At 44.3% G+C, this 24838-nt stretch overlaps 1 protein-coding gene across 5 annotated transcripts in view; it reads right to left on the bottom strand.

Moving 5' to 3' along the window:
* PACSIN2 (protein kinase C and casein kinase substrate in neurons 2) overlaps positions 1-24838 on the bottom strand; it is a 137953-nt gene that overhangs the window by 94329 nt on the left and 18786 nt on the right. For 2 of the 5 annotated variants that reach the window (XM_014864400.3, XM_070506765.1), the window contains exon 1: positions 1755-1953. The exons of 2 other annotated variants lie outside the window; for them this stretch is intronic. The gene's annotated coding sequence lies outside the window, so the exon portion shown is untranslated. Of the gene's footprint in view, positions 1-1754; positions 1954-18813; positions 18917-24838 lie in introns of those variants that run through there. One more of the 5 variants, XM_070506764.1, reaches the window with a different exon arrangement.

Here is a 24838-nt window from a genome sequence, read left to right as displayed (position 1 = left end):
AATGAAAATGGACTCATCAGAAGAAAAAAGCCATTCTTAGCCAAGTCCTATTAATCTTGAGATAATATGGGGAAAAAGCAGATAAAGGAAAGGCCAATGACCCAGAAGTCAGGAGACCTGGGTTCTAGTCTCACTGAGCTACCGACAAGCCCTGCGACCTTGGACAAGTCAACAAAGCACTTCACCTCTTGGTCTCAATTCCTTTGTTAAAAAAAATGAAGGGGCCTGACTATATGGACTCCAAGAGCCATTAACTCTAAATATCATGTTCCCACCTTTTTAATTATGCCACCAAACGCGTAATAAAATTACGTGGCCGGGAGAAACAATCAGAGGACGAACAACGTGTAAAAAGAAAGGGGGGGGAGGCTTCTTTTTGCTACTGGCATAGATCTCAGACCTACAGGACACGCTGTGGTCTGAAGTTATGATACCTCTTTATTATTTTCATAAATAATAAAAGCATTTAAAGTTCACTCAGAATTCAGTAAGATATCCTACACTATTATGAAGAATGAAGGGATTGGAGGAGATATTCAGAATTACAAGAGCGAGGGCAAAACTGATAGACCTGATTCAGATTTGAGAGAAAGATTCTATACTGGGGGGATTTCTAGAAAATAAGAAATATGCAACCCTAAAAGTGTTAGAAATACATAAATTACACTAGGTAAGCACCTAACAAGAAAATCTGCTTCTCTTCGTGGCACACACTGCCCCAGCATGGCACGTTCTGGAGAACAGAAGGAGGACACTGCCTTTCTAACGCTCACGGCAACAGGCGATCCAGTAAACATGTTCATGAAGTGATGCAGCATTCAAGAACCAGGATAAAAAAACAAAATCTTCTAATTTGAATTACAGTGCTGCATAAATAAAGGGGAGGGAAAGGGGCCATAATTATTCAATTCTAGAATATGACTTCCAAGATAAGAAACAATTAAATATGTATGTGAGCTGCTCAATTATTGAAACAATAAAACTTTTACATTTTGCTTTCTAATAAAAATAAAAACAAAGTGTCTGTCTAGTGACAGCAGTCAGAGGGGACGAGGGCACAGGGTCCAGCTGAGAAGAGAAATAAGAAAGAAGCGCCTGAGGAGGGAGACAGAGGGGGAGTGGAGAAAGTGCAGGCTAATTCTGGGAGTCTGGAGTAGTCACGCATGAAACAGCAATTACAGTTAACTGGAAAAGCTAATTTGTTCGTTTGCTCTCACAGGTTCCATTTACGTGTTTGTAGATTAGATTTGGCTGTTAAGAAAGGAAATGGCAGCATGTAACAGACATAATGCCTGACAGTAGGGGGAAAAAAACAACCTCTATTAACAGTTAACTCAAGTAACTCATTTAACTACCCAGTAAGAAAAAAATACAGCTAGAAGTATCTAAGCTAGTCTAAAACATGCCAAAGTTTCTAATTTATCCCATCTATTTTGAAATGAAGCATGCACATATGTTTTAAAACCAGAGTAAAAATTATAAAGCACAATCCTTCATTTGTTTAGGCCAATATCTATTCACCAAGAAAATTAAACATTTACTCTGACATTTTTTCAAAGCATTTTGAATAAAACACTCCAAATTGTTAATACTGAACTGGCTCAACATTTTTATCAAGAAGCTCTAAAACTAGGTGTGCTTAAATGGTGAGATTTCTGTTAAACCAATCACTCAGGAGAAAAAAAATCAATGAAAATTCTTCTTTCACAAAGGTCTACCTTAAAGGAAATGTACACTTTAAACAGCACACTCACGCTTTTCTGTCAACGCCGGCTTCACCCGCCTAACTCTGCAGATCAGCTTCAGTCCCTGCCTCCTGCCCACCCTGCTGGTCTGACCTCCAGCTCCCAGCCGAATTCTCCCAGCACGTTTCATCATTTCCTGTTGGCTGCAGACTCCTCACAGCCGAGACAAGGCCATTCCCCTAAACTGCTGCGTTCACCCTACAGGCACAGGGCTGGGCCAGCCTCTCCCTCTCCGGGCCTGCTGGGCCCATCACAGAAGAGCTTTCTTTTCAGAAAGTGAAATCTCAGTATTCCATGGAAAATCAGAGATGAGGTCTGAGAACAAAAGTGTTTATTTTATTTTTAATCCAACAAACTCAGGCTGCTCAATCAACATTTATATAGTGCTTACTTTATTTATGGTGAATCATGAAAATAATCCTCCGAGGGCTGAGTATTGTTCCCTCCTCCATTTTCCAGGTGCGATAACTGAGGTACAGAGAGGTCCTGTTCCGTGCCCAGTGTCACAGAGCTGGTAAGTGGGGAAGCCATGATTTGAACCCAGGCAGTCAGCCTCTGGAGTCCTGCTGTTAACCACTCCACCACACTGCCTCTCCATCTTGGCTTCCCTGAAGGACCAGAACTGGGTCTCAGATACAGCAGCTGCTTAATAAAAATTTTATTTGAACTAAATTAAGACTGCAGATAAGCAGTGGGACTATGAAGTAATGAGAACAGCTTTCCAGTGCGCCCAGGGCACTCTCTCCCTCCTCATAACTTTGGCCACACCTCACCGGTGGATTCCTGGCAAGAGATAAGCTCTCCTGTCCCTTTGGCAGAGGGTAAGACTGGCTCAGGCAGTTCTCCCGTCCTGGGGCTGAGGTGCAGCCCCCTGAGGTGGTGCTGGGACAGAAACATTGCTCCAGGTAAACCCACCTGCTAACCTCTAGCATGAGGTGCCTAAACTGGTATTTCCAGTTCCAATTTGGTTTCTGCCACCAGATATGAAACCATTGGGCATTCATTCAACAAACATTAGTGTCAGCCACAATGCTTAGGGCCTCAGGGCCCCAGTGGTTGAAAAGCCAAGGTCCCTGCCCTGTACCGTTCACAGTGTACAGGCGGGGCAGAAGCATAAATAAATAAAAATGGCATGAGCTGATGAATGCTAGAACCAATGCGCCCCAAGGGCTGAGGGAGCAACGACACAGGTGGGAAGCAGGGTCAAGGAAGGTTTCCCAAAGGAGGGAACACAAGAACTTGCCATTGACCTACTCAAACCATGTGGATTAAGGCAGAAAAAATTAAGGAACAGAGTCCAGCAAGTTAGCTAAAGAATACCAGCGCCATCCATTACTCAGTCCTCGGCCAATAGCTGAGGACCTGCACATCAGCAGGGGGACTCGAGTGAATAGTCATTAACCCAGCATGACTCAAAGACATCAGGACAGTGTCTGACCAGGCTGCCTCTGCTATCTGACACTTTGTTATACCTCGGTCACACGGTGACAATGGCTGCCTTCACTGAGCTCTTTTAAAAGACTTCCCAAGAAAGGTACTACTAGGCCCATTTTATGGAGGGAAAACCACCAGAGAAGTTAAGCAACTTGTCCAAGGCCACCCAGCTAATAATAGCAGGATGGGATTCAAACCCAGGTCCACCTGATACTTTCAAAGCCCATCCTCTTTCTACTACACTGTAATGCCTCCCATTTGAGGACAATTAGGGTATCATATGGGAAAGAAGAAAATTTCTACGATGTGATTTTTTTTCCCATTCCTCTTGGTTTGTCCAAGTTTTTTTTTTTTTTTAAGAAAAAGCTTTATTGTGGGGCTGGCCCCGTGGCCGAGTGGTTAAGTTCGAGTGCTCCGCTGCAGGTGGCCCAGTGTTTCGTTGGTTCGAATCCTGGGCGCGGGCATGGCACTGCTCATCAAACCACGCTGAGGCAGCATCCCACATGCCACAACTAGAAGGACCCACAACGAAGAATACACAACTATGTACTGCGGGGCTTTGGGGAGAAAAAGGAAAAAAATAAAATCTTTTAAAAAAAAAAGCTTTATTGAGATAAAATTTACATACCATATAATTCAACCATTTAAATGGTACGAATCAATGGTTTTTAGTATAATCACAGTCAATTTGGAGACATTTTCAACACCTCAAAAAGAAACCCCATACTCTTTAGCTATCACCCCTCTCTCCACCCAACCCTTCCCCCATCCCTAAACAACCACCGCCTCTTACAAGGTGATTCTTAAAGAGACAGGCACAGAGTAGTCAGGTGGTTAACAGAATAGTGCAAATTGCAGTTCCGTGCTTCAGTTCTCCCTAACAGCTGAGCCAGGACGGCGTAAGGCAAAAGCCAGACAACTCAGAGGCCGGTGCTGGGGTGAGCAGTGTGGGTACCTGGCAGCCCCACATTAGACAGGCTCCACGGTTCTCATGTCCCTGAACTTAGCAGTCCCTAAACATGGAGCCAGGTGGTCCACCATCAGCAGGGATAGCAGACATCATGCAAAAGCCCAAGAAGAGCCCCTCCAGTCACAAGACCTTATTCCATTAAGAATGCCCATCTCCCCATGTCCAGAAAGGCGAATCCAGTAGTTTCCACTTATCCCTGGTTTCAGTTACCCACCATCAACCGTGGTCCAAAAATAATGCTACCACACAACGTCTACGTCATTCATCTCACTTCATCTCATCACGGAGGCACTGTATCATCTGACATCATCACAAGAAGGGTGAGTACAGTACAATAAGATATTTTGAGAGCGACTACAATCATGTAACTTTTATTAGTTATAATTGTTCTATTTTATTATTAGTTATGGTTGTTAATCTCTTACTGTGCCTGTAAATTAAACTTTATCATAGGTATGTATGTGGAGGAAAAAACACAGGATATATAGGGTTCAGTACTATCCACGATTTCAGGCATCCACTGAAGCTCTTGGAACGTACCCCCTGCGGATAAGGGGGACAGCTGTATCAAGAGCATATCGGATGCCGCAAGCTTGGGGTAACCAGAATGGAGTTGTTCTGAAAAGCCAAACTATTCAAAGACTAGCAGGACTCCTGGCTTTGATGAAAAGGTAACTCCCCATCTCCAGTCTATCTGCTCTCTCAGCCTTCCTCAAATGCTGAGGAAAGCTGGGGAAGGAAGAACTATAAACAAACCATGCACACACTCCTGCAGAGCCCCTATTCCTCTGACACAGTTCTCCATACAGGACATCACAAACTGTGTGTGCCATTGCCACACCGTAGAAAACTACTTGTCACTTAAAAGGAATGAGCGAGCTCCTGATAGATGCAACATGGGCGAGTCCCAAAAGCATCATGGTGAGGAAAAGATGCCAGATGCCAAAAGAGCACAGACACTGTCTCCATTCATATCAAACTCTAAACAGGCCAAATTAATCTATATGACAGATTGATGTTTGCCTGGGCCAGGGGGTGGGGTGGGGGACTGACTGCATAGGGGCACAGGAAACTTTTGGGAGTGACAGAAATGTTCTATGTCTTGATTGGGACAGTGGCTACACAGGCATATCTGTTTGTCAAAGCCTCTAAATGCGTGCATTCCGTTGTATGTAAATTAATAGCTCAATAAAGAGAAGGAGGGGAGGGGAGGCAGAGGGAAGGAGGAGGAAGATGGGGAGAGTGCAGAGGAAGAAAGAAAGAAGGAAGAAAAGCTATCCCCGAACGTGAATAACAACTTTCTCCCAACTTGAATAACAACTTTCTCCCGCTCGCAGCATGGGCTCGCAGCATGGGCATCGGCTGCGATGACGACTGACGCGCACCAGGAACCGCACCGCAAGGTGCCTCCAATTCAAACACCAAAATAAGCTCTGTGTAATGTTAGCACTAAGCGTATTGTATTGGGTCCCAATTCTTACAATAATTGCTCCTCTAACACACACAAGTGATTCTGATGAACCGGAACAGTCCACTTTCTAACCAGGTGAACTCAGTTCTCCACTATCACTGCAGTAAAAGGCGTAATGAGGCCAGTCAGCAACTTAGAAATGGCAGCTTTCCGGGACAGGTTTCAATGGCTGTTCCACAGTAAACAAGTAAAATCTAATACAATAATTACAGGTATTAGCTTGTCTTTGTTTTCAAATGATAAGCAAATCTTAAATTCTAGAAGCCTACCATATTCATAAATAGGTTATATAAAAACATTCTGATAGGTTGATCTTTTTTCTTTAGTTGGGGGAGAGGGTACTGGCTATGTTCAAGTCCTACCTTCCATATTTTTCATGAACCAGGACATAAACACAACCATCTTGCCTTTACTCTTCCCACATACAGACGGAAAAAGGAACAAGCCAAGCCAAGTTTCTAACACTCTCTATCAAAGAAGAAGGTGGCAGGACAAGCTGAGCTAAGTAGCAGTTCTATCTTTGGCAAAGTGAAAAAAAGTTAAAACCCTTTATATAAGCATCTTTGTTTCTCTGGCACTTGCCCAAAGCTGGGGGGCGGGGGGGGCAAAATGAAGCCAGCCTAATTAAAGCAGAAAGCCCAACTGAGAAAAACTTCAAAGCACCAATGTGATAGAAAAAACATGTTAATTTTTTTTCTCATGTATTTTATAAAATGCCATCATGAGAAGTAACACCTGGACTTCTAACACAATAGCTTGGTGGTTAAGACGTCACACAGCTCCCCGAGTCCTGGGAACAGCTTCAGCCTTCTTTGGGCAACACACTGAAAATGGAAAGTGATCCCAGAAGGAAGGTCTGAATTCAAAAGGAGTGGTGAGCAAGGTTTGTGCTGAGTTGCTGGGTATTTTCAGGAGATATGCTATGTTAATGCCTTACTGGAAGTTTATTGGTGTGATTTTTTCCCCTCATTTATTTATATGTACCCTCTCTATGCTAGGCTCCAGAAATTACAAGCTAAATAATTCACCACACTTGCCCCTAAGCAGCTTAGAGTCTAGCGGGGTAGACAGACAAGCACCCAGACGACTGACAGTGTGACAAGTAGTATGTCAACAGACCTAAGCCAGGAGCCCTGAAGGCAGGGTGGGGGCAGGGGGCCAGGAAGAGACATAAGAAAACTCCCCAGGAAAGATGGGTCCTGAGCTGAGTCAGGTAATAAGGGGTTGTGTCACTCTGCACCTTTGGCTGTCACCTCCCCTCTCTGACTGTGGCTTCCTTCTCCTCCAAGGCAGAAAAGGGCACCAGATAGAAGCTCCCAACTTTACTGACCAGTGGGCAAAAGAAGTGCCCAACACAAGGCTGCCAGCTTTATTTTGACCACTAGAGACGTTAAAAGAAGAAAAAACCCTACCACCTCCCGTTATTTCATTTCAAAGGCATTTTAATAATTTTTTAAAAGACATGTTAACACTAAAAAGCAGGTCATACAACTTCAGAATAAATAAAAAGCTTCAAACTAAATATCTTTAGCTTTGTAAAGAATAATTGTTGATATTTTGGCCACATGGCAGTAAAAATACCATCATGAACTGGTGTTTAGAAACCCTGCAAATAGATGACACAATTCAGGACTATTTTATGACATTTTACACACATGTACCAGGATTTTTACATACAATGACTCTATAACTCATGATAACCCTACAAGGTGGGAGAATTGCCCCCATCTTCAGAGGAGAAAATTACAGCTCAGGGGAAGCGGCTTGCCCATGGTCACACAGTGGGGGCAGTGCATGGAGCTGCTATACCTGGTTCCCTCTGACTGTGGAGTGCGTCTTGGGCCCACAAACACACCATGAGGCAGAAGAGAGCTCTGGGGGATCTCTGAGGTCCTTATCAGAACTAAACATCTATTTTATTGTTGTTGCTTTGGGGATGGCAAAAAAAGAATTCAGTTCTGCCAACTTTTATTTTTTGTAGTCACAAACAACCAACTCAAATCCTTTGTGAAACCAAGAGGGGTATAAATATGTAAATAAACGGAATCGTGATCCCAAGCATTCCAGAATGCTACCATTACCTTCTCTTTCTCCTTCTCCATTTTGGACAAACGCTAGGGAAAAAGAAGATGAGAAAGATGGGAAAGGATCAAGAATGCCTATGTGCCCAGAAACAGAAAACATCTGAACCCTCATTAAAGATTTTCAGTACTGAACTTCAATTTGGCATGTAATAAGTATACATTAAGTGTTTAATAAATGAATTAATCTGAAACCTGTAAGCACTGCTGAATGTTATATAAAATCAATTTAAAAGAGATGGTTTCTAACCTCTAAAAGTTTCCATTCTCGGTCTGAAATATGATTATAAATAGAATATCAACTACAAACTTAAAAGTGTAGCTCGTTTCACAAATTTTATGTTTTTCTTCTACTTTTACCATTTAAAATTGAAGTCTACCATACTTAATCTTTTAATACAATGTTCCCAGTCATACTTTGGCATGGGACCAGATCCTGCCGTGTGAGGACAGAGGCCGGATAACCATTAGAGGCTGGTCCCCGACAGGACCCTCTACAGACGTCTGCATGGGAAAGCAGAGCTGAGCGGGGCCGAGCAACAGTGACAGAGAGGAGCAGCAGCGACAGAGGCAGGGCCTCGGCAAGTCTCTAAGTGTCTGCTGCTTCTACCTGTACCATGAAGACAGCCTCAGTAACCAACTTGGGGCTTGGGAAGATTAAGTGAAATAACCTAACACAGCACGTTTTTAAACAGTAGCCTTTGTGATCACCTCCTGACGACAGAACTGGAAGCTCCCAATGATGTTGACCACAACGAGAGGCACAGAAAGGTCAAAGGGACCTCTCTAAGGGTAGGGTTGAAACCTACTTAGGGGGCAGCAGCATAAAGTTAACTGCTAGGAAATTCAAAAGCAGGCAATCGATAAAAGTCAGAAAATCAATGAATCAATGCCACAACAATGCAAATAGAAGTGACTGTCAGAACCCATAATGATCACAAGGAGCAAAGTACAGATATGGAGAGGCTGGTGCAGAAGGTCTCATGAAGGAAAAGAAAGTGAGGGGACTTTGCCAAGAGGCCAATGGGGCTGAGCACCAGAGAGTGCCGAGTCCTGAATGACTCTCAGGCTCCCGCTTGGAAGGTCAGGTGTGCTGTTTGTAGACACACTGCAAGCAACCTGGCAGGAGTCACAGGGAGGAAGCAAGGCGCTCAGCCTGGCAATGGTCACTTTGCATTTATGACAGGTGACCCAGCTTAAGACGCAGAAGAGACAAGGGACAGGTATCTCCCATGTGTGAAACTAAGCTAAAGAGGGACAGGTTACAAAACAGGTTAAATAATATGATCCCATTTGTCTCTAAAAATCACGCCTGCATGTGTTTGAATATAATGATCTGGAAAAGTGTACATCAAAGGGTCCACGGTGATTCTCTTCTTCTGAATATCTGTATTTGTATTTTACAAAGTGCATGTATTAATTTTATAATGAAGGAATAAACTGAGTTCCTTTATAAGTTTTTAAACCTGGTCAGATGACACCGAGGCAGAGTGTGGAAGGGCTGTGGGGCTGTTTTATAATGAAGGAATAAACTGAGTGGCCTTATAAGTTTTTAAACCTGGACAGATGACACCCAGGAAGGTGGAAGGGCTGTCAACAGCCCCACTGCTGCGCAGAGCGGGGCTAGACCACAACACTCAGAAGTCCTTGTGAACTGACAGAAACAAGGAGGTCACAGGCAAACCCCCACCTGCAGGACTTTTGGATAAGCCCTGGATCAAGCTGCTATCAACCAAAGCCTGGCTCATCCTCCAGAAGGAGGCACGTCACCCCCTGCAGCTGGCTTCACCAATTGTGCAACATTTAATGTGAGGAAGAGAAGCAACGTGGTTCCTGGCTGCTCCACACATTCACTCCATAAAGTCTGGGATTTAACGAAGCCTTTCTAAAAAGAAACACACGTCCCAGGAAGAGCAAGCCTCTCCAGCTGCATCCAAAAGCAGCAGGTTCTGGCTCGGCCTCAGACCAGCAGTCTCCTTCACGGTGTGCAGGTTCTTTAAAACCTCGACACGGCACGAGTGAATTCCATGCAGAGGCGGGTCTCAGGGAGACATTCTGGTGAACAAGCAAGTCTCACTGCGCTGGATGGACGGCTCCATGCCCAGCGCCCTCCACACTCAGGAAGGGAGACTTCTCGGGCTGCTCACAGCTCGCACCTCCTCGTGATGATAACCCTGAGAAGGGGGAGTCGGTAGCCAAACAGCCCCTTTCCTAAGAGGGGACAGAGATCCCAGGGCCCCTGACAGCCACAAGACCCGCAGAGCTGGGTGACCACTAAACCCATACATTAACAAAAACATGCAAAGCAGTTATGAAGGCCTGTGACAAGTCAAAAGAGCACACTTGGAGTAGGGCTGGGGACATTTTATAAACAGCTGAGTTTATAAACTCTCCTTAAATATGACCTCTTGACCTCTCTAAAATGTGACATCTCCAAGCATCCCTATTATATTCATGACAGTGTGTGCTTTTACAACTCATAATGCTGTGATTGTGTGTCTGCAGGTTAATGGTGGGGACACAAAGACAGAGCAAGCTTTCCCAGATCCTGGGTCCCTTTGTGCTCATTACCCTGTACAGTGGTTCACAATCCACTCCCAATCCTCCGCCTATCAGAAAGCGCCTCGGGTTCAGGAGGGTGGACTAGGATCCTCAAATGCTATCAGTATGTCTCTCCTACATTCAGTGAAAGACCAGACTTACAGTTTGTAATCTCAAAATACCGCACGTACTATAAGAAACAGGCCATGTCCAAATTTGTTAGATTCAGATGTTTTTTCCAACAAATTAACATGACAATAAATAGTAAAGATATTCTTTCTGTTCCATAAATGTATTCCAACTAAGGTGTTAACTCCCTTTAATTGGAATTCTCTTCTGATGGCACACCAACGATTTTTCCTCCTCAAAGATGCAAAGGAATATTATTATTACATGGTTATTAGCAGCACTGCTTAACATTGGTTTAGATGCAAGTTTTTCTTCCTATGGAGGCCCTGAGGAAAAACCAGATACGTTTAAGATGAGTAACAGCCCGAACAACTCTGGCAACAAACAACATCATAACACCTACACTATCAAGACAACCTGGGATTTATATCTGTAGATTGGAAATGTTTTTATCTTCTACAGAAAATGTCAAACATAAAAAGTACAGAGACTAGAATAACGACCCATAGTTTCAATAATTATCAGCACGTGGCCAATCTTGTTTCACCTGTATTGTGAAAGTTCTTAAATGCTCACAGAATCATGCGACCCAAGTGTGTCTTTACATGACCTGGCAGGTCACAGCATGAGAGTCCTCACGCTGGGAAGAGGCACAAAGCAAGCAGAGCAGGGGTCCTGGCTGAAGGGACCAGCAACCTTATGGGGAGCCAAAACCCCTGTTCTCTATGTAGAAAACCAAGGAATAAAAATACGAAACTTGCAAGGTTAAAGCTCACCAGGGAAAAGTCAGGCTGATGTCACTGTACTCTCTGATACGATGCGACAAGGAGGGCCCTGCACCTCTGTGGTATTCTTCCCCAAAACTCAAAAGCCCAGTCTAATAATGTGGAAAACATCAGGCAAACCCAAATTGAGGGACATCCCACAAAGTATCCAACTAGCACTCTTCGAAACTGTCAAGGTCCTGAAACATAAGGAAAGACAGAAACTGTCTCAGATCAGAGGAGACTAAGGAGACACAACGACTAAACACAATGCAATATCCTGGACAGGATCCTGGAACAGACAGGATCTCAGTGGAAAAACTGGTGAGACCCAAGTAAAGCCTACAGTTTAGTACCAATGTTAATTTCTTAGTTTTGACAAATGTGCTGTGGTTATATAAGATGTTAACATTAGGGGAAACTGGGTGAGAGGTACATGGGAAATCTGTATTTTCTTTGCAACTTTTCTATATATCTAAAATTCTTCCCAAAAAAAGTTTACTATAGAAATAATAATATAAAATTCTTAACTGTATAACGAATATTCATTATATCCTTCACAAGAAGGAATCAGTGACAATGTGGTCTTCATTTTAAAATTCAGCCAGGGAAGACAAAGCCTAAAGAAATAAAGCAATTTGTTAAAAATCTCAAAGAAAGTAAGCACCTTGAAATGAAGGCAGGGCCCTCTGTAAACTAAAGGCCACACAAGGTGATCACCAGCAGTGCACTGCGGAACACGGAGCATCTGACTGTGGTAATGAACTGTGCTGACAGACAGAAGTGACCTCCAAACCACGAGGCTGCCCCTGCCTGGTCTCCCCATCCCACCCCACCCCCGCAGTGTTGGTCAGGCGCGGACCGGTCTCCCTGTACCACCCTAAGCTGCCCACCCTCTCTACAGACCTCTCCCCTCCAGCCCACGCTCACAGCACCTCTCTTCATTCACTCAGCAATTTCTCAGAGTCTGCAGGTCCACATTAAGCTGAAAACAATAAAAGGAGGAGGTATTACAAACCGCCATATGATAATTCATTTTAAAAAAATCGTTTCTTATATATCTGGAGAAAAGACGAACTGTGGTCAGAACTGTGCTCGAGGAAACCTGGAGTTGCAGCTCAGTTCAGGGAGGGGCTGGAAACAGCAGAAGCAGAATTCTACCTTTGGTCTTTCTGGCCTGGAGACCACGCTTAGAACTGCTGAGCCTCCTGCCTCACAGTGACTAAGAATCCACTCATGCTTGTAAATAGCTTCGTATGCGCTTCTTTGTAAGAGTACCTTCCTACATTCGAAACAGGACACAATTCCAGAAATAAAAGCACACCCCTGGATCTCTGAGTTATGACCAGCATGTGGGGATTTAATTCACGGTGAACTGGACTGAAGACGCCTCTTGTGGCTGGGGTCAAGGCAGAAGCAAGCACCTTCAACAGAGTAGCCCGGCTGCATGCGTGCTGGAGCAAACATGTCTTGCACTTGAATGTCAGCCCAAAGAAGAATTTGTATGAAATATTCCTGCCCAAAATGCCCTGAAACAGAATTACTGGAAGACTAAGAAAACCAGCAGTGATTTTTCTTTTTTTTTGAGGAAGATTAGCCCTGAGCTAACTGCTGCCAATCCTGTCTTTTTTTTTTTTTAAGATTATTTTAAAAACATCACTGCTGGGGGGCGGCCCAGTGGCACAACGGTTAAGTGTGCACATTCTGCTTTGACGGCCTGGGGTCCGCCGGTTCGGATCCTGGGTGCGGACATGGCACCGCACGGCAAGCCATGCTGTGGTAGGCGTCCCACGTATAAAGTGGAGAAGGATGGGTATGGATGTTAGCTCAAGGCCAGTCTTCCTCGGAAAAAAGAGGAGGATTGGCAGCAGTTAGCTCAGGGCTAATCTTCCTCAAAAAAAAAAAAAAAGGAGACAAAGTGAAAAAGATTGTACTTCTTCTCCAGAACAACAGTTTGAAAATGACAGAATCTGCCATGTTTCTCACCGATGAGGCAAGGCCTGCTGAGCAACTTCATTATTCCTACTTATCCAGTAATTGAAGAGTGTCTTGCAAAATGCAGGTCAAAATTTCCCCACTGCTCTGAATCATGCAACTAGGACTCTGTACAATAGTGTCATTGCTCAACAGCCCTCCAGCGGGGCTTCATCCTTAACTTCACACTGAGAAAAGGGCCACATATGCTTTTTCCACTTACTTCTTGAATGTTTTATTAAACTAGAAACTCTCCAAATATGCCTTGGAATTTATACATTTGACAGTTGCGAAGTGTGAGAGCAAATTCTTGGGCCATGTGCCTGTGCTCTGCTAGGTTTGGCAGGCCCCACACCAGTGCCAGGCATGGCCCCCTTCCCCAGACACCCAGTGGGGTAGGCTGCTCCCCTCTCTGAGCTGCCACAGAAGCAGCTTGCTGTACTCCATCCAATCTTAGGCCTGTGCCTGTCCCCTACTCCCTTCCCATCACACCTCATTGCCCTGGTTTCCTTAGCACCTAGGGGTGTAGCACATGCTGAAAGAAGAAAGGAAAAAAACCCACGACAAAAATGGCAGCCTCAGCCCTGGGCATGCGTGGCTCGGGTGCAGATGCCAAGTCTCAGGAATAGAAGTGTAGCCTCAACTCGCAGCCTGGTACAAACCCCAGCTCACAGCCCACCAGCTTTGGAATCCCAAGTCGATGTCCTTGAGCCTTGGTTCCCTCAACTGTAAAAAGAAGACCAGCACCTCCCACCTCTTTTCCTTCCCTCTCCACCCTAGACCAATCAAGGCCATCACGTGGAGAACATACCTCTGCTCTGCAGACTCAGCTGATCATCAAGGAGGCTGTGCCAGGGCCTAGAGATGGGTCAGGGGGAATTAGCAAGTCCACTTGGCTTGCACCACATAAGGGGTACATTGTAGCATCTCCACCACACTGTTCTAAGACAGTCTTCTGGTGATATTCTGACTCTCTCATGTCACTCTCTCACTGGTCCAACCCTTAGTGAGTTTAACTATCTCCAACCCAGTACCAATGCTCAATTATCAGCATTTATTAAGATCCCAATATATGCTCACCATAAAGTTAAGTGCTTTTAGGGGATACAGAGATCCATTAAGACAAAGTTCCCACTCTTGTGGTTTATTCATAAGGAAGATAAAACTAAAGCACTTCTATTCAGAGGCAGAATGGGGGGGCTGGCCCCACGGCTGAGTTGTTAAGTTCACATGCTCTGCTTTGGCGGCCCAGGGTTTCACCAGTTCAGATCCTGGATACAGACCTAGCACCACTCATCAGGCCATGCTGAGGTGGCATCCCACACAGCACAACCAGAAAGACCTACAAGTAGAATATACAACTATGTACCAGGGGGCTTTGGAGAGAAGAAGAAAAAAAAAAAAAGATTGGCAACAGATGTTAGCTCAGGTGCCAATGTCAGAAAAAGAAAGGGCAGAATGGGTGCTGGCCTGGTGACGTAGTGGTTAAATTCGCACACAGCACACCGACAGCCTGGGGTTCACAGGCTCAGATTCCAGGTGCAGACCTACACATTGCTTAAGCCATGCTGTGGTGGTGTCCCACACACAAAATAGAGGAAGACTGGCACAGACATTAGCTCAGCAACAATCTTCCTCAAGCAAAAAGAGGAAGATTGGCAATAGATGTTTGCTCAGGGCCAATCTTCCTCACCACCACCCCCGCCCCTCAAAAAACAAGGCAGAATGGAGGAAGAGAAGGTTGCCTCACCTGGTGGTATTCTCACCAGGTACAGACCAGAAACAGACCCACAGGGCTGGAGGGAGGAAGGAACAGGGAGTTGCTGTCTAATGGGGATAGAGTTTGAGTTGGGAAGATGAAAAAGTTCTGGAGATGGATGGTGGTAACAGCTAGACAACAATGTGAATGTACTTAATGCCACAGAATTATACACTTAAAAATAGTTAAAATGGAAAATTTTATGTATATTTTACTGCAATAAAAAAATAAATTTTAATTTAAAAGAAAAAAAGGAACAGATTCACACATATCTCTAAACTGTCTATATGACAGAGGTGGTGTCCCAAGGTGCAGAGGGGCCTCTCAAAAGTGATGCTTACTCAATCAATCATCCACAGGGAAGAAAAACTGGCTTCCTACTTCACATCAAACACAAAAACCAATTACAAAAATCAACTCCAGGTAGACTAAGGCTCAATGAGAAAAGCAAAAGTTTAAAATTGTTAAAAGAAAATATACAAGAATATCTTTATGACCTCAAAGCAGGGAATGTCCTTTAAAAAGTCATTAAGAATATCTATCATAAAAGAAAAGATTAATATAGTCAACTACATTGAAATTAAAAATGTTTAACAAAAGACCACATAATGAAAAGACATGGCACAAACCAGGAGATATCTGTACCTCATATAACCAAAAAATTGATTAGCATACAGAGTGTATAAATAACCAATACAAATCAATAAGAAAAATATAGACAACCCAAGAGAAAAATGGGAAAAGATTTGATCAGGCATTCACCAAAGAGAACCCATGAATTGCTAATACCCATGTGAAAAGATGCTCACCCTCCTCAGTGAGCAGGGAGAGGGAAATTACAGCCAGAATGAGATAACGTTTGATACCCACTAGATGGGTGCAAGGAAGAAGTGTGACAACAGCCAGCATGGGAGATGTGGGCAGTGGGAACCTGCATACGTGGCAGATGGGAGCGTAAACTGGCACAGTCACCTGGGATTTCTGCATGTTGAGCACACTGGACCCCAGGAGCCAGCAAGTCTAGTCCTAAGTATAAATCTTAGAGAAATGAGTGCATAAGTGCACCAGGAGACTATATAAAGAAGGCTTATAGCTGCAGTACAGTCATGTGTCACTTAACAACAGGGACACATTTGGAGAAATGCGGTGTTAGGTGATTTCCTTGTTGTGCAAACATCATAGAGTGTCTTACACAAACAGAGATGGTGTAGCCCACTACACCTCTAGGCTTTATGGCACTAATCTTATGGGACCACGATCGTACACCATATATGTGGTCCACTGTTGACCAAATGTTGTTATGTGGCACATGACTGCGCTCCTAATGGTCAAAAGATGGAAGCACCTCAATATCTGCCAACAGGAGAATGACAAATTGTAGTCTATGCATGTGGTGGTTAATTTTATGTGTCAACTTGATTGGGCTGTGACGTGCCCAAATATTTGCCCAAACTTTATCCTGGGTGTTTCTGCAAAGGTGTTTTGGGATAAGATTAACGTTTTAACTGGTAAAGTAGATTGCTCCCCATAAAGTGGGTGGGCCCAGATCCGATGAGTTGAAGGCCTGAATAGAACAAAAAAACCAACCTTCCCCCAAGAGGGAATTCTCTACGTACCAGCCTTCAGACTGGACAGGAAAGGCAGTATCGGTTTCCTGGGGCTCGAGCCCGCTGGCCTGCATGGCAGACTTGGGCTTGCTAGTCTGCATAATCATGTGAGCCAATTCCTCAAGATAGATCTCTTCCTATATATATACACATCCTATTGGTTCTGTTTCTCCGGAGAAACACAATGCACACAATGGAGTATTATTCAGTAGTAAAAATGAAGGAAAAATGCAATTTGCAGATTACTTGATTCTGTTTTTATAAAGATCATAAATAAAAACTCAATAAATTTAAAGATACATATATTTGTGTAAGTATTCTTTTTTTAAAAAAGCAAAGGAATGACGGAATGATAAAATATCCTGGAGTACCTTTACCCCTGGCAGGAAGCACCCACTAGGAGCTGTGGTGCATGACAGTTTCAACTGGGAGGCTGGCTTTAAGGTTTTCATTATTATGCTTCAAAACTTACATATCCATCACCCACTGTTTATATCAATTTTAAGTTGTCTAATAAAACATTTCTAAACTAGAATTAGACAAGAAAAGTGCCATAAGAAAGACACAAGGAAAGAGACACAGGCATTCAATAAACACAAGGCCAAAAGCAGGCCAATGCTGAGATCTGCCCCCTCCCAGCAAGGCATTCCGCGGCAATCTGCAAGGTCCACTCTGACCTGAAGCCCCCCAGGGTTCAGAGCATTCAGGCCTTCCCTCCCTCTCTCATTTTATTTGCATGTGGAAGAGGAAGGCGCAGGTTAGAAATTATGACTGAGCTAATTCCTCACAGAGAGTACAGAAGCATCAGCGTCTGCCAGGTTAACCGGCCTGTTGCTGACCCTCGGGCTCTAGATGTCACACTTGGTTCCCAGTACTCCTCCTACTACGAGGAAACTGCTCCCCTGGCCATTTTGAGTTGGTTTGTTACTTTAACAATCCTCTTCCCCACCCAACCCCAGGAATTCATTCCTGTTCCTGTGGTGGGAGGCCAGGAGCCACACCTACGTGGTGAAAGGCCAATGGGAAGTGCAGACCTCAGAACAGGCGGTCACAGGCTCCAGAGAGAGAAGAGAAACACAGGGCCAGCTCACGCTGGACAGACACTGCCAGCACTGCTCCTCTGGCCCCTCTCCCCAGGAGCCCATCAAGTCCACAGGATCACCTGGGGGTTCACAGATCTGTGCTGCACGCAGGCCTCCCTGCCATGCCTGGAGCTTAACTGAATGGCCACTTAATGTGCTTGTTGCTGGGTTCTGGTAAATATTTTTGTATTTATATAGATTCCTTCTATGACCATTTTAGTTAGATTTTTATTAGGATTAGCTACTGAATTACCTTATATGCCTTTCAAACATTGGCTAATTTAGTCAATATAGGTTTTCCTTTTAATTCTATGTAGTGAGTTGTTAAGCATGACATTAACTGAGCACTTAGTATGCACAAGCCCTGCTCTAACCACTTTGCATGTATTATCCCATTTAGTCCTGACATCAACCCTCCACAATGATACTATTCTTGTCCTGCTAATTTTACAGATGAGGAGACTGAAGATCAGGAAGATTAAATAATTTGGCCAAAGTCAGAGTTAGCAGATGGCAGGACTGGGACACACCATGCTCTAAGCCCTGAGCCAGAACTCCCTCCAGCCAACACAATTCCTTGTGTTAGGCTATCTTTGTACTTCTGGAATAAACCTTACTTGGTGATGGAGAATTAATCTTTTAACACACTACTGTATCCAAATTATTATTTTATTCAGAAATAAATTTAGAAACGTTACAAATATATATATAAACACATATATGCATACATACACACACAGGAAATTAGTCTATAGTCTTCTCTAGACCACAGATGGAAGAGGAAACCTAACACTATAAGGAAACAGGTAGGCATATTTAACTACATAAAAACCTTTAAATTGTATGGGAAAAAAGACATCTAAATAAATTACAGACACAAGAGCCGGGGGGGCATATTTGCAATACATACAACAAAGGATTTAGAGCCCAGTATACAAAGAGTTCCCAAAAACTGAAAAGAAAAACATTCCAACCGGGGGAACAAATGGACAAAGGACATGGATATAGAATTCACAGAAGAAGAAATTCCACTGGCCAATAAACATGTGAAATGATGCTCAACTTCACTAGTACTCAGGAAAACATAAATTAAAATAATACTGGGATACGATTTTCACCCATCAGATCAGCAAAAACCCACATCTAGCGCTTGTGGAAATGCCCGGAAAAGGGTGTACTCAGACACTGTTGGTGTAAGTATGACCTACAGAAAGGCTGAAGGAACTCAATCTGGCCTAACTACCAAAACCACTGACCTGGAGAGCGATCCAGGGGACAGCATTCATTCACTCACTCAACAATCCACACCTACAACTTGCAGAGCACTCTGTTAGATCTTTGTTCTCAGAGAACTTAAAGAGTGGGTAAGCTAAAGAGAAGTGAAAACAGCAAGTTGCTGAGTGAGGCCTGCAGCATGTTCTTCCTTCTATTACAACATGCACTGATGCCCGTGAGAGTCTGCAGAAAGCTGTGGAAGGCTGTGCGGCACCAAGGAGGGCAACACTGTTCATGTGAGTGCTGGGCTGGAGGTTTACTACCTCCGTGTGTTCTGCTTGGCATGAGCATACAGTAACAAACGCAATAACCTGCAACTTTAAGAAAGCTAACAAAGAATATTGTGGGGCTGGCCCTGTCACCAAGTGGTTAAGTTCGTGCGCTCCGCTTCGGCGGCCCAGGGTTTCACCAGTTCGGATCCTGGGCACGGACATGACACTGCTCAGCAGGCCATTCTGAGGCGGCATCCCACATAGCACAAACAGAAGGACCTACAACTACAATATACAACTACAATATGCAACTACGTACTGGGGGCCTTTGGGGAGAAGAAGAAGAAGAAGAAAAAAGAAGATTGGCAACAGATGTTAGCTCAGGTGCCAATCTAAAAAGAAAAAAAAAGAATATTGGAAACAGTTTTGTTTACACACAACAAAAGAAGAGCACAAGGTCCACAACAAGCTGGTGGCAGAGCCAAGAGTCTACCCTCCGTCTAGCTGATTGACTGCAAAGCTGAGATCTTCACTCCCAGAAGATGCTTTTCCTCACTTGAGCGTACCCACCCACCATACAGGACAACACACAGGAAGGCTCCATGCCCACACCAACAGTGGGTTTCGGGAGGCAGTGTAGCAACGTTTCTTGCATTCCTACGAATTACAATATTTCTTGAGTTCCTGTGGATGCTATGCTATGCTTTGTAGGCTCTAGAAATTCAGGTAGACACATTTGAGACACATACAAAAGTGTATTTACCTCCTGGCTGCATCCTGGCCCTTGGTTAAGGTATACCCCAATTCATGGGGCGCTCTACAAAGCGTTTCCGAACGTGCTGTTCCTTGCCCAGCACCCATTCCTCCTCCTTCTGGCAACAGCATTCCAACTGTGCTCTACCCCTTGGAAATAATCGTCCCTTCCCTGGCTACTTTTCAGGTTCCCTCCAGTCTGTGAGGCCACCCCATACAGTGTCTCCCAAGGATGTGCTTTTATGCTCAGGTTAGCTTAGGACCACAGAACCGTGACTGGTACGCTGTTTCCTGACTGAAAGGAACACCATTCCTCTTGACCCATCCCCTGCAGTAGAGCAGACGACAGGGGTATTATGAAGCTTTGTCACTTAGGAGAAACCATGCGCCTCTACAAAGCCTTGAGACACACAAACTTCAAAAACACTTCAGATGTTCTTACCGCTGCCCAAGGCCCAGTGATAGTTACATCTGTTTCCATCTCCACTTACAGAAAAATATTCAACTATACACAGAAAGAAATGAATGGCCCAGGTCAATACTGACTTCTCCATGAATTCTCGGAACCCTTCCTGCTGGGAGCACATGCTCTCTCTGAAGGCATCTCCCACTTTTTCACTTGTGCTATAGTTACTGAAATACAGACACTGCCCCCATTAGGCTAAAAGCTTCCTGAGAGCAGAATCCCTGTCTAAATTACTAAACTACCTTGGCATAGTGACCACATGTGGCATACAGACCCACACATTGCCCAGTGTGCTAAATAAGTGTTTGTCTCCAAACCTGTTTATGTCAATTACACATATACATATATATGTATTTATAAATATACATTTATGTTTATATGTAAATATATTTACGTATTTATAAATATATTTATAAATATGTATGCATATATAATGTGTATATATACATATACATACATACACTTAACTATATAAACCTATAATTGTACAGTTGTTTCTGTGAAAACCACAAGTTGCTAAAATTAAAAACATTTTTTTAAACCTTAACTAAATTATAGATGTGGTAAGACAGGTAAAACAAGTGTAAAGAATTGGGTGAAAATTTGTAAAAATCTAGGATTTAGCAACTCAGGTTGCTTCACGGATCCAAGTTCTCAATCCTCTTCAAGCAAAACCAAATATCAAGCACAATAAATTATAGGTGTGATTTATTTAAGAAAACAACTGACAATTCTGATTAGCAGATTCAAAGTAAAAGAAAAGATCAACAAAAGGTTGGCACATGAGATACACTGATTTTTTTTAAGTTAAAAATAAAACGCCTATGGGCCAGCCTGGTGGCATAGCGGTTAAGTTCGCGCACTCCGCTCTGGTGGTCCAGGGTTCAGCAGCTCAGATCCCAGGCACAGACCTAGCGCCATTTATCAAGCCATGCTGTGGCAGCATCCTGCATGTAAAAGTAGAGGAGGATGGGCACAGATGTTAGTTCAGGGCCAATCTTCCTCAGCAGAAAGACGAGGATTGGTGGCGGATGTTAGCTCAGGGCTAGTCTTCCTCACATCAAGGCATCTTGACTGAGCCCCACAGCCTGGCCCATAGAAACATCCAGAGTCAGGACGTTCGAGCTTTAGTTTCAAAATTGACAATTCCCTTGCTCTGGTAGTCTCACTCAAGCAACCGCAAGTTGATTTCCCTTTTCTCAGAATTAACGCAGAAAAAGCAAGCATCAGACAAGGAAGACACATGACAAAGAAGACCAGGAGCTATACTGGGAGATTCAAAAGAGGGAAATGATAGCTGGCAAAAGAGAACCTGCCCAACAGAAAAGGAAAAGCAATCCAAACTAAGCAAAATGATGCGGCTGTTGTAAGCCACAAAGCTCGGCCACAGAAGTGGTCAGCAAGTCTGGCCAACATCCCAGCTGTTTAGGAAACAGCAGAGGCCATTCAACTGAAACATCCACAAGTACAAATCGAGGGCAGCATTACTCTAGTTAAATGAAATTAAAAGGAATGGCACCCCCTCCCCTTTCCAACACGCTACCACCAGACCAGCTTGATCCCACGGCACCTCAGATCTCACACCTCGACTGCTCATTCTCTCCACACACTCATCGGGGCCTCGCCAGGCCAGCAGTGTTCTGAGAGGAGAGGACAGGAAACAGACAGGCCCCTGCTCGTGTGACGGCAACACCCTAACACAGGGATGGAGGTAACACAAACTGTGATCCATGTGGGAGCACAGTGACTTCAGACATACAACAGAGAGCGCAGGACAAGGAGTAACATCTGACTGAGTGGGCAGGGAGGGCCCATTCAGGAGGCAGCTTTGGTGCTGACCTGAAACATGAAAAGCAGACGGCCAGGCAAAGGACTGTCCCGGAAGTGAGAACCACATGTGCAAAGACCCTAAGAAGGAGTAGTTGCTATGGCATCAAACATTTGCCTCTCTACATCTAAGCTCCATCCTTTTCTATCCATTCCAGAAAACCTTCCTGAAACCCACATCTGATATCCCCTTATTCTTCTGCTTAAAAATCTTTGTTGACTCCCAGCGCCTATACAATAAAGTCCCTGTGAACCAAACTTCTTGAGTGAATTTACTTGTTTGTAGATTACACACACCCACACACATAGAGATACAAACATCTCCACTTCCTCCATGAAGCCTTCTCTGACTACTGACTCCCTGGCTGCGCTCACAGTCCTCTCACCTCATACCACTGGGACAGCTGTAGAGTTCATCTCTCCCTACATACTTGGTTAACGAAAGAAGACATTTCCCTTGGGTGGGGTGTGTCCACATCTCTACCCCACACACAGACCAGCACGGAGCTGTGCACATCACAGCATTCAGACGAACACAGGACAGACATCACCGACATTCCGACACAGAGCTGTGTGTGAGCAGAGGCCAAATGCTCACATCTCAGGCTGCCCTTGCTGCTCTCTGCAGCCTGGCACAGACCCACTGGACACTGAGAGAAGGGGCTGTGCCAAGGAGCTCAAGGGTGTGGTGTACCTACCAGCCCCACGGTATAGGGGAAAAACCAAAAGAGATCCAGCTTCAAATCCTGCCTCTGCACTTACTAGCCGTGTGACCCTGAACAAATACGTTAACTACCTCTCTAAGCCTGTTTCCTTAGTATGTAAACAGGAAATAACAGTATTAGCCTTACAGCACCACAGCAAGAGTCGGCTATAATGTGTGCGAAGTACCTGCCACATTGGTCACCACTGTTACCATATGGGCTGGATAGCTCTCTACAGAGCAGAACTCCATCTCAAGCCCCTAGATAACACCCCTAAACACAGCCAGCTCTTCCCCTCAGGGACCTCACTGGCCACCCACCATAGTGGTTCAAAATCACCGACTCTGAATTCAGGAACAACCACTCCACACACCATGTTCAGAAGTCAGGCACACGCCAAGAGCAGGAGTGGACCATAACCAAATAAAACTTGAACTCATTTCATAAAGATACAATTCATCATTCTATTTCTCTTACCTCCCTCTGCTCCCCCAAATATAAAAGTAGACAGGTGAGACTAATTAATCTTGCCTCCTAGTAATTACAGGGAAAAATACATTATACAATGAACTGGAAATTTAGTTCAAACATTCATATCTCAACAACCCATAAGAGTCCAGCCTCAGGGTCCATAGGCCAAAAGTCTAACGGCTCCTGGAGCTCCAGCAGCTGAAGAGTAAAACCATGTACTCACAGGCATGCGGACAGTGAAATGCAGCAGAACATTTCTAAATAGCTCTCTGGACCAAACAGTTCAGTTAACATTCCTCGCCAAACTTGCTTGTCTTTCAAAAAGAGACACCAAACTAGACTTGATCCATTCTAATCCATGCTGGCCCCAACATTCAAAAGAAACATTTTCAAAAACTCTATTTATTGAGCTCACCATAAAAATCACAATGGTAACACACACATTTGGGGAAGAAAATGTAGAAACTTAAATTATGATCTAAAAGACAGTCAAAGAAATAGTATGTTTCTTAACACAGTAGGAAACTCATTCTCAGAGGGAAAAAAGATCTATGTAAGCCTCACTCAGGATTTAAAGGAATTGATGAACGTCGCTTTTTAAATGCATCAACGTTACTTTCCCCATGAAGTCAGCCCTGGGCCTCAGATGATCATAAACCAACATGTCTGAGAACTGAGGGTCCTCATATTATTCATGCCAAATTTGTGCATCCCACAAATTTGTCTGCCTGTCTGTTATATGCCAACACAGAGAGAACTGTGGATTCCAATATAAAAGGCAGTCCCTGCCGCCCACCTCACCAAGTTCCCGCTCCAGCTCGACGGAAGACCAGCAGGGCATCAGCCAATGATCCCATTATGTGAGAAGCGCTGGGACAGGAGTACACTCTGCAGGCCCCAGAGCAGGATGCCGGGGCGGGGCAGCAGGTAATGTGAAACTTAACGAGTTTTCAGAGATGAGCAGGAGGTCAGCAGGCAAAGCAGGGAAGAAAGGGCACTTACAGCAGAGTGAACAGAGGTTGAAGGGGTAAGCAGGGGCCAGATCACAAGTTCGGATTTTATTGTGATGGCAACAGGGAGCCACTAAAGAATTCAAATCTCGTCAAACAGCCCCACTGCTGATAAGGAAATGAAGACTCAGGAAAGCCATAGAAACCACTCTTCCTGCTTTGGTTCATAAGAGTTAATGAAAAACATTAAACCAAATCCCTCCTCCAACATTCAAGAATGGAAATCATGGCCCAAAGACTTCTTATATCTGGCTTTCTCTGTGCCTCAGCTTCCTCATCTGTAAAATGGGCTGTAGCCCCCCATAAGGTTGTTGTGATACGGGTAAAGGGCTGAGAGCCGAGGAGGAGCTCCAGTGCTGTGACGGGCTGGTGCTGGTACTAGTTGTGCCAATTCTAGTAGCACCAGCAGTACATGAGTCAAGACCAACTGCCCGCAGGAAAAAAAGCAGGCGAAGACTTGACCACCTTCTGTGAAGCTGCTGAGCAGTGACACAAAGGCAGAGGCTGCTCAACCTCTTTGTGACTGAAGGGAAAAGGAGAATGAACATCCAGACCTGCACACA

This window comes from Equus asinus, chromosome 4 (genome assembly GCF_041296235.1).
Source record: "Equus asinus isolate D_3611 breed Donkey chromosome 4, EquAss-T2T_v2, whole genome shotgun sequence".
NCBI lineage: Eukaryota > Metazoa > Chordata > Mammalia > Perissodactyla > Equidae > Equus > Equus asinus.
Note: the sequence above shows the minus strand (reverse complement) of the source record. Positions and strands in the feature narration are given on the sequence as shown.